Here is a 9,661-nt window from a genome sequence, read left to right on the forward strand (position 1 = left end):
CAAATGGGCCTTGGCGTTGTCGAGGATCGCGTCTTCATCTGGCTCTCAGAGCAAGACCTGACCTTCAGGAGTCTTTGCCAGTCGGGTGGAAAGGCCATCTCTTTATAGCCCACCAGGCTTCTCAAACCTGGTACTGAAGAGAAGAGGGACGTGGTTTTGTCCCGGATCTACAGACCAGTGGGTGCCGAAGCTGCAGTCTCCCTGCGCAACGGACCAATTCTGGACACCACCTCCCTCTTCCCAAGAGGAGAAGTGGATGCAGTGGTGGACAAGAGGAAGGCCGATGAATGCGACCATCTTGTCCACCAGGCAGCGATGAAAGGTGTCGCGCAGCCTTCTTGTCCTGCGGCCTGGACTGTGAGGCAGGTTAGCACCTCAGCCCCGAAGAAGTCTGGTGCTTCGACGGGCACTCGAGAAAAAGTCCAGACCTCTTCTCCTCCCCCACGGAAGGAACTGCATGGTCCCTTTCCAACCTGTACCCCCCCAAGAGGAAAGGTAAGGCAAAGAAGGAGAGGGGAGGAGCTTACTAGGGATGGTGAGCCCCCTCAGACGCTGCCGTCGGTGGCGGGTTGCCTATCATGCCACTGGTCAACTTGGCAGCGACAAGAGGAGACCTGGGTAGTGAATGTCCTTCGGGAGGATATTCTCTGACCCTTCGAAGTGCCCTCCCTCACCGACATACCGGTCCAGTTCCTTCTACCTTCAAGACGCCCAGAAGAGAGAGGCCCTACTCTGGGAGGTCGAAACTATGTTGAGCAAGGGAGCCATCGAAGTTGCCGAGGATCGATCTCTGGGCTTGAATCAGGATCTTTCTTGGAGAAAGCCTCCGGCGGTGAAGGCCAGTAATCGAGTCTCTCCCCTGAATTGTTTCATTCCCAGACTCGGTTCAAGATGGAGACAGTCCTTCCGACACTTTTCCTGTCAGCCATCAGGGACGACGACTTCATGCTGACGGTGGACTTGATGGATGTGTACTTCCAGGTACTGGTTCATCCATCCCCTCATCAGTACCTTCGCTTTGTCCTCGGAGGAGTGGTCTACCAATTCAGGATACTATGTTTTGGGCGGTCGACTGCTCCACAGGTGTTCACGCGAGTGTTCACCCTGGTGTCACTTTGGGCCCATTCTCACAGGATATGTCTACTGAGGTATCTCGATGATTGGTTAGTTCTGGCAAAGCTCAATGCTTGTTTGCTGCAGGACAGAGATCGCCTTCCTTGAGTTGTGTCGCGAGCTGGGTATCGCGATCAACTTTGGGAAGTCGGATCTCATTCCCAAACAGAGGACTCAGTATCTTGGCATGCTGATCGATACGGCAGCAGGCAGTCTTTCCCTCAAAGGCTCGCATCAGCATGTTCAGGAAGGTGGCAAGGCAGTTCCTGTCTGGAGGCAGGGACAGCCAGCTGAACAGTGGCAATTTGTGATTGGTCACCTGTCGGTCATTGGAGAAGCTCACAAACCACACAGTTGGCTCCACCTTTTTTCAGGTCTCTCCAGCGGAGACTGAGGACTTCTGGGATCAGTGTTGGGGCCCATCTCGGTGCTGGTGCTCTGAGGAGGTGAGGGCGATTTTGGTGGTTGGACGACAGGAACCTCTGCAGGGACGCACCTGTCCTAGGGCCTCCTGACATGCTGCTCTTCACAGACACATCGAAGGAGGGCTGGGGTGCACACCTGGAGGAGTTGCTGACTTCAGGCATGTGGGACCATCACGAATCCTCGTGCGCAACCAGGTCAAAGTCCTGGAGATGAAGGCAGCTTTCTTTAGCCCTTCAGTATTTCCAGGACCGTTTGTTGGGACACTTGGTGCTGTTGATGAGCAACAACATGACCCGTCTTACATCAACAAGCAAGGGGACTTGTCTCCCAAGCTTCTCAACTGCCGTTGATGGTGGTTTGTTCCTTGTAGCCCACTCTGTGGAGGCTGTCAGCCAGATACATACCAGGCCAGATGATCTCTGGCAGACATGCTCAGCCCGTCGAGATCAGGTGGTGGGACAAAAGTGGTCCCTTCACCAGAGCGTGGCGGACAGTCTCCTCAATCCTGTGGTGGCGCCCAGTAGTGGATCTGGATCCCCACCGGTTGTAGGACCAGCTTCCAACCATCGCACCAGACCCATGGGCTGCTGGGAGAAGGGTGCCTTCCAACACTCCTGGGACAAAGCCTCAAGGTGTCATTGCCATTCCCCCTTCATGTCTGAGATTCTGGATTTCCCCAGTTCTCAGTCTCCTGGTGTCTGTTTCCTTCAAATGATCCTGGTGGCTGCCATACACCTGAGGCTGGCTTGTTATCCGGACCTGCTGGCTCTGCTTTCCGAGACTACTGAGAGAGTTCCCCTGGCACAACCTTCTATGTCACCCAGAGTCCCTGAACTGGCACCACCAGGCTGTTTCACTTCCCTGTGCGAGCCTCCAGCATCTGGAGGTTGGAGGTTATCCACCATCTCTTGCGAGCGAGAGGCTTTTCTTGCCGAGCAGCGACAGAGATGGCAGGATACCTCAGGAACTCTTCTGCAGCGGTTTACCAGGGAAAGTGGGCCGTCTTCTCTGGTTGGTGTCATAGTCGGGGTTATTCTCCAGTCGGAGCATCTCTTCAGCAGGTAGCAGAGTTTCTCGTCCATCAGTTTCAACAGGAAAGGGATACAGAGCTGCTTTAGCACTGGTCCTGAAGTTGAAAGGCATCGATATCTCGTCCTCCCAGGAGATATCGTTGCTGATGAGGAGCTGCCTGGTCTTGCCCTCCCAGGGAACTCAGGCCCCTGAGTGGGATGTGTCCAACGTTGGAGCCTGACCATTTTACTAGTCACTGTGAGAAGCCACAGACTGGGATCTTACTCTCAAGACCATCTTCTTGTTGGCCCTGGCATTGGTGAAGAGGATTAGTGAACCCCTCAACTTTCTTTTGCAGTTAAACACTGGGGTGGGCAATGACAAACTGTTCGTGGGAAGACAGAAGAAGGCGGTCCCTGGCCTCAATTTGAGTCTCATGATCCCATCCCTGGGTGATTTCATTATTAATCACCCTTGTGGAGATGCTGCTCTGTCATTGTACAGGCTGGATGGACGGTAATATCTGAAGAGAACTTGGCTTTGGAGACAGGCCAGAGCCTGAGTTCAGACTCTTCAATTTACCAGGATCCCTAAGATATTCTTAACAACAGCTGGAGAGGACGCCAGGTGCTCTAACCCATGCTCTCACAAAATCAGAGGGATTGGCCTCTTCAGCATTCAAGAAGAACCTTATCAGCAGGTACTGTCCCAGTTGATGGTGATTGTCACGCCAGACCACATTCACCTCTCTTTACCTTAAGGACCCATTCGGTCCTTGGACCTACCTTCTCCTTGGGACCAGTGGTGGCTGCTCAACAAGTTGTGTAACTTACCCAGCTCCTGTACAGGACAGTGCTGTATCTTGTCAGATGTACATGCATGATTTTATCTTGCGGGTCCAGTTGACTGGCTCCAAGCTCCTCCCCTTCATCTGGCTTCTTCCTTCGGCAGAGGTTTGGGCTGTCAGCTGAACCAGACGTTTTTTGCAGGTGAGTTTGACTTGAGTATCCTACCCTCTTTGTTGCCTCTCAGGTACAGATTAGATGTTTGTCCCCTCCTTCCGTTACAAGGTGGGGAAGGGTTGCCTGGCTAATTACCAAACCCATTCTTCATTTTGGTCCTTAGTCCCAGACATCCTCAGATCATCTCTCCTGTGGCTGGCTGGGTTTTCTCAACTCTTTTACCTTTGTGTGTTTGCTTACATAACGTGGTGTGTCACACAGGGGCTGTCTAGTAGACTGTCTCGTGACACTCCAGTTTTGAGGAAGTGGTGGACGGTCCAGTGGCTATGTCCTCCTGGCTCTTACCCAGCAGTGGACAAAAGATGTTCGAACTTCCAGTCTGTTCAGAGACCTCCGGGATTTCCTCCCACTGAATCTTGAGTCCCCATTTAATGGACCAAGGTTTTGTATTTGTGTAGGAACAAATAAACATTTTTAAAATGTAACATGCATTTTCTAACACACCTGGTCCTTTAAAACCTCAGCCTACCCCCAATCATCCTAGAAAAAGCAAAGTGAATCCCATGATCGTGTCCATCCTGTATTTACAACCATTTGTCCAGCTGGTGGAGTTATAAATTGTCAAGTCTTTAGCGCCAGTGATGCTGATACATACCCCATAACTTACCTGCCAGATATATAGGACCTGTAAATCTTGTGAAGTTTGTTCAATGAGACTTACCTGTCAGATATATATATAGCTGTATTCTCCGAAGGTCCGACAGAATTTCAAAACTACCATTCCGGGTCAGGTGGTTAGTACCCATTCCTGCCGCTGGGAGGTGGGTATCAGGAACCATTCCCATTTTCTATTCAGATTTTCTCTGTCGCCGGACTGTCAACACCTGTTGTCAGTTCCTCCGCCATTTGGATTTCGAAATTTGTTGTCACTTAAGTATTTTGGTTGTTTTTGGTATTCGACTGGATCTGTGACTTGGCATACGCTCTTTGTGGACCGTTTTTTGATTTTGCTTTTGACTTTTCTTATAATTAAGATGTCTTACCTCTAGCTATCGAGTCTGTAGCTTGGGTGAATGTAAGGTGAGGCTATCGAAGACTTTGATAGTTCCTCACACTTTTTATGTATGATATGTAAGGGTGTTCAATGCTCTATGATAATCGGTAATGAATGTGTGGGATTGTCTGAGGGTGAGTGGAAGAAATATGAAGCCTATATGCTTAAATTGGAGCGTGATAGGCTGAGGAGATCTTCCTCCTAGAGTGCATCCTTAGATGGACAGTCAGGGTTTTCTCCTACTAGTAACCCTGTAGTAAATTTTAGTACTAACCCTGTAGTTTGTTGCTGCAGAAGGTAATTCCCTGGCTCTCGTGTTGGAGTCAATGCGTGCTCTTGAAACTAAAGTGAATGCAATTCAAACGCATAGTGTTAGTGCTAGTGCCCCTAGTGTTGTGGAGGGGGCGTCAGATCGGCCCTATAATGCCTCTAGGCCTGGACCTCTGTCGAACTCCCAGGACCAGGGAGGGGGCATGTCGAAAGCCGCATGAGGGTTACGGGGGCTTCCCACCGATCTGGCGTCCCTTCGGCAGGTCCTGATGACGCTACCCAGGCTGCCAGGGATCGTGCTCAGGCACGCATCCTGAAGGATTGCTTCTCGTCCTCCGACACGTCCTCCCCCGCCTCGGGGTTGGAGCTCTCGGTTGGACTCTCGCCCTCTTAAGAGAAGCTTAGAGAGAGAGGGCGCTTCACGTCCTCTTCCTCTAGACGTTTGTACTCTTCCCCGAAAGTTGCGTGGATATTCCTCTGCAGAAGAAGAGAATAAAGTGTTTTTCGGAATGATGACGCTACTCGACCCCCTGTCGCGCTAAGGCAAGGGCTGAGCTTCTTCCCCTGTGGAAGGAAGTATACGTCTCTCCCCCCTTTCCTTCTCTCAGGTTCAGCCCTTCTCCCGAGAGAGTGGCTTCTCCAACGCGTAAGATTTTGTTGGGTTTGCAACAACAGCTGGATGCTCTCATGAACCTTTCAAGATTCAAATCTGCCTGTTAAGAGGTACAGACTTTCACCTTCACTCTGTCTTCCTCTTCAGAACGTTTTGGGGCTTCTCCTGTCGTCTAGAGAGAGTGTTTAGTGGCTTCCTATTCGTCTTCCCGAGTTTGAGGTGTTGGCCTTTTCTCTTGTCTCGCGCCAGGAGCGCGTGTCTTGCTCTTCGTCTTCGCTTCTCGCTCACGCACGCCTCCTCACCTTGGCGCCACCGCGCTCAGCCATGACGCGCGCCGCTTCTCCACGCTGCTGACTCTCTTCTAGTACTTGCCACGGAGCCTCTCGCGCTCGCCACGCCATGACGCTCCGCGCTCGCTCGCCGTATAGCTTCAAGTCTTGTGTTGACGCCGCTCCAGTTGTTCATCATGTCGCACAACTACCCGCTTCAACATCTGATGTCCTTCTTAATTTAGCCAGTACTTGCTTCGGCTCACATATACTAAAATTGGAACGATACAGAGAGATTAGCATGGCTCAGAAGCGCAAGGATGACACGCTAATCGTGAAGCTGTTCCACATTTTTTATGTTTACTATACGACTCTAGTTGACACTTCTTCGTTCGCGGAGTTCCCGCCACGTGTCGGCGAATCGGAACTACTTTCACCACTCACTCAAGACCCACCAGCTGGGAAGAACATCCTCTTTCGTCACAGCCTTTGGATGAAGAGAAACTTCTTTCGTCTTCTTCTTCCTCTGATTATCAGACTCTGGCTTTTTTAGAAAGGGATCTGTTTCCTGAGACTTTTCAACCTTCGGCTCTCTCTCTCCACCTTCGCAGTTGTCTTTGTCTTAAGGGGAGCGTTTGACGAAAAAAATCGGAAATCAAATTTTTCTGGGATATTTTATATATGGCATCATACATATCCTGACTATCTTCTCAGAAAGTTTTATTTAAAAGTTCGCCACAGTTAGGAGTTATAAACAAAACAGTAACCCTATCATAGTCAAATTACATTTTTCTATAATGTAATGATAATGTCAGTATATCGGTGGTAATTTCCTTTTAGCTATGAAATAATATCTAATGGACGATCTATGGCAACCCTGTGGACATAGTACGCATCAGCGTTCCAGGAATGCCGCAGGGCAGTCAGTGGCAGTCAGTCAGTAGCAGCTCAGAGCTTGACTAAGTAAAACGTCGCTCTGCCCAACCTGAGCCGTGTTTTGACACTCGCTTCATTTAGCTTCATTTAGCGAAGTATATTATTACTTTGCAGGTCTATTTTTGGCTTTTCATTATGTCATAAAACATCAAAGCCATCTGTGTAACAGCAAGCAAATAAATACACAGAGAAGCAAAAATCGCGTTTTCTCAAAACTAAAGTTATCGACATTCAAACTGCATCTCCTTCATAACGATTGCACCGATCTCAATGATACAAAAAGTAAAAGAAAGCTAAATAAATTGCCTAACAAAAAGGGGCTTCCATGGGAAGCAACACGAGACCCGCACCACGAGAGAGAGTTTTTTCCCGAAGGAATGTCACTTCCAAGAGAGGTAGCAAGTGACTCCTTTCATCTCCAGACTCCATTTGCAACCAGGCTTCATTTTGCACAAGCCTGGAAAGAGTGAGGGGCAGACGTTTGGTCCCTCCTACTGTTAGAGAGAGGTTACTTGATTCCCTTCCTGTCTCCTCCTCCTTTGTTTTTGTTTCCCAACTGCCTTCCTGTCAAACAGAAAATTGTGTTTGACCTGCTCAACAGATGTTCGAGCGGAGAGCAGTGGAACAGGTCTTGGACTCGGTGTTCCCCGGGATTTTACTAGATTGTTTGTAGTCCCAAAACTTTCAGTAGGCTGGAGACCCGTCTTGGACGTCAACAGGTCGAACAACTTGGTCCGGAAGGAAAAGTTCAAGATGGAGACCTCGCAGTCAATACTAGGAGCCCTTCATCCCGGGGATTGGATGGTATCTTTGGATCTCCAAGATACTTATCTTCACGCCCCAATTCATCCACGTTCGATGAAGTATCTCAGGTTGTCTTGGGGGACTAGACGTACCAGTTCAGGGCTCTCTGCTTTGGACTCTGCACAACGGCCATACCACGTTGAAAACACCGCTTCTTCCCGATCAGCGAAGTTAAGCAACGTTGGGTCTGGTCAGTACTTGGATGGGTGACCGCCTGGGAACACCAGATGCTGTTGGCGTCACATTTTGCTCCGAGGGTGTTTACACGTCTCATGAAAAACGTTGCGATGCAGTTGCACCTGTCGCACGTCAGGATCTCACTCTACTTGGACGACTGGTTGATTCGAGCGTCGTCGGCGAAAAGGTATCTGGAGGACCTTCAGTTGACTCTGCAACTCGTGAAGTCCCTGGGACTTCTGGTCTGTGGAGAAGTCGCAGCTGATCCCCTCACTGTCCATTGTGTCTGGGAATTCAGATGTATTCAGCGGCTTTTATAGCGTCTCCGTCCATCGCAAGAACGGCAACTTCTATGTGGACGTAAAAAGTCTCGGCCTTCTTGGAAAAGGAAACATGCTCGGTGAAGGAATGAATGAGTCTGCTGGGGACCATTTCCTCGCTGGAGAAGTTTGTTTTCTGGGGAGTCTGCATCTCAGGCCTCTTCAGTTCTTTTTGTTGGAGAACTGGCAAAGCAAGGAAGACTTGAAAGAGGAATTGAGAATTCTTCCTTCCATAAAGAGGATCTGTGGTGGTGGCTCGATCCAACGAAATTGCAGAAAGGGATCTCCCTCAAGCTTCTGAACCCCAACCTAGTGTTGTTTTTCCGATGGGTCGTCAACAGGTTGGGGGGCAACACTAGGGGGAGAGGAAGTGTTAGGAACCTGGAGAGGGAACAGGTGTCCTGGCACATCAACATCAAAGATTTGGCGGCTATCTTTTAGCTCTCCAATTCTTCGAGGTCCAAGTTTGCAATCGTGTAGTTCTAAACTCGGACAACACTCGGACAATACACACTCTTGTTCCCTGTTCAGCCTTGCAAGAGAGATTATTCTTTGAGCCTATGCTCGCAACATTTTGATTCTCACAAGTTTTGTTGCAGGGGTCGAAAATGTTCGAGCAGACCTGCTCTGTTGGCGCCATCAACTCCTGCCGAAGGAATGGACCCTTCATCAGGAGGTTTGCCAAGATTTTGGAAATTTTGGGGTCGCCATCTTGTGGATATTTTCACGACCTCAAGAACAGCGAGGCTCCCTCTATAAAGCTCATCTGTACTCGACCCTGGGGCAGTTGCGATAGATGCTCTTCCTGGGATTGGACGGGAATAGATGTTTACGCCTTTTCCCCGTTCAAAATTCTGGGAGAAGTCATACGCAAAGTTCGCGGCCTCACAAGGGACGAGGATGACTCTCATCCCCACGTTTTGGCCTTCAACCACTGGTTCTTGGAGTTTCTCTTCTGGTTGGTAGACGTTCCGAGGACCCTTCCTATGAGAGCAGACCTGCTCATACAAACCCACTTCACGAGATATCTTTGAAAATCTCCCCGCTCTGAACCTGACTGCTTTCAGACTATCGAAAAACTTGGTCAGAGCAAAGGGGTTTTTCTGGCCAGGTGGCACGGGCCATCGCTAGAGCCAGAAGTTCTTCATCTAAAGGATATATCTAGCGAAGTGAGCAACCTTCAAAGGTTGGTGTAGAAAGAAGGGCTTTTCCTCTTCCTCTATCACTGTGAGCCAGGTTGCAGATTTTCTCCTTTACTTAAGAGAAAAAAAACTCGATATAGCAGTTCCGACTATCAAGTGTTATCGGAGCATGCTTTCGATTGTATTCAGACACAGAGGATTAGATTTGTCTGACAATAAGGACCTCCACGATCTTACGAGCTCTTTCAAGACGTCCAAGGTTCCTCAGCTAATTCCCCCTGCTTGGAACTTGGACGTAGTGCTCAAGTTTTTGATGTTTAGTCCTTTGAGCCTCTCCACTCTGCATCTCTTAAGGATGTTACTCGAAAACGGCATTCCTCACGGCTCTGGCGACGGCGAAGAGAGTGAGCGAAGTTCAGGCCAGTCATGTGGGCTTCAAGGAACACAATGCTGTCTATTCTTTAAGCCCTAAGTTCTTGGCTAAGAATGATAGGTCTTCTAACCCTTGGCCTAGACACTTTGAAATTAAAGGTTTAGCAGACCTTATTGGACAGGAACCTGAGG

At 49.4% G+C, this 9,661-nt stretch overlaps 1 non-coding gene and 1 pseudogene across 1 annotated transcript; both read left to right on the top strand.

Moving 5' to 3' along the window:
• The first annotated feature begins 5,966 nt into the window (after positions 1-5,966).
• Positions 5,967-6,073, top strand: LOC136852047 (U6 spliceosomal RNA). The gene has a single exon (XR_010857068.1). It is a non-coding gene; the product is annotated as a U6 spliceosomal RNA (small nuclear RNA).
• A 1,506-nt stretch (positions 6,074-7,579) lies between these two features.
• On the top strand, positions 7,580-7,697 carry LOC136852053 (5S ribosomal RNA; annotated as a pseudogene).
• Positions 7,698-9,661: the final 1,964 nt, after the last annotated feature.

This window comes from Macrobrachium rosenbergii, chromosome 24 (assembly GCF_040412425.1).
Source record: "Macrobrachium rosenbergii isolate ZJJX-2024 chromosome 24, ASM4041242v1, whole genome shotgun sequence".
NCBI classification, from domain to species: Eukaryota; Metazoa; Arthropoda; class Malacostraca; order Decapoda; family Palaemonidae; genus Macrobrachium; species Macrobrachium rosenbergii.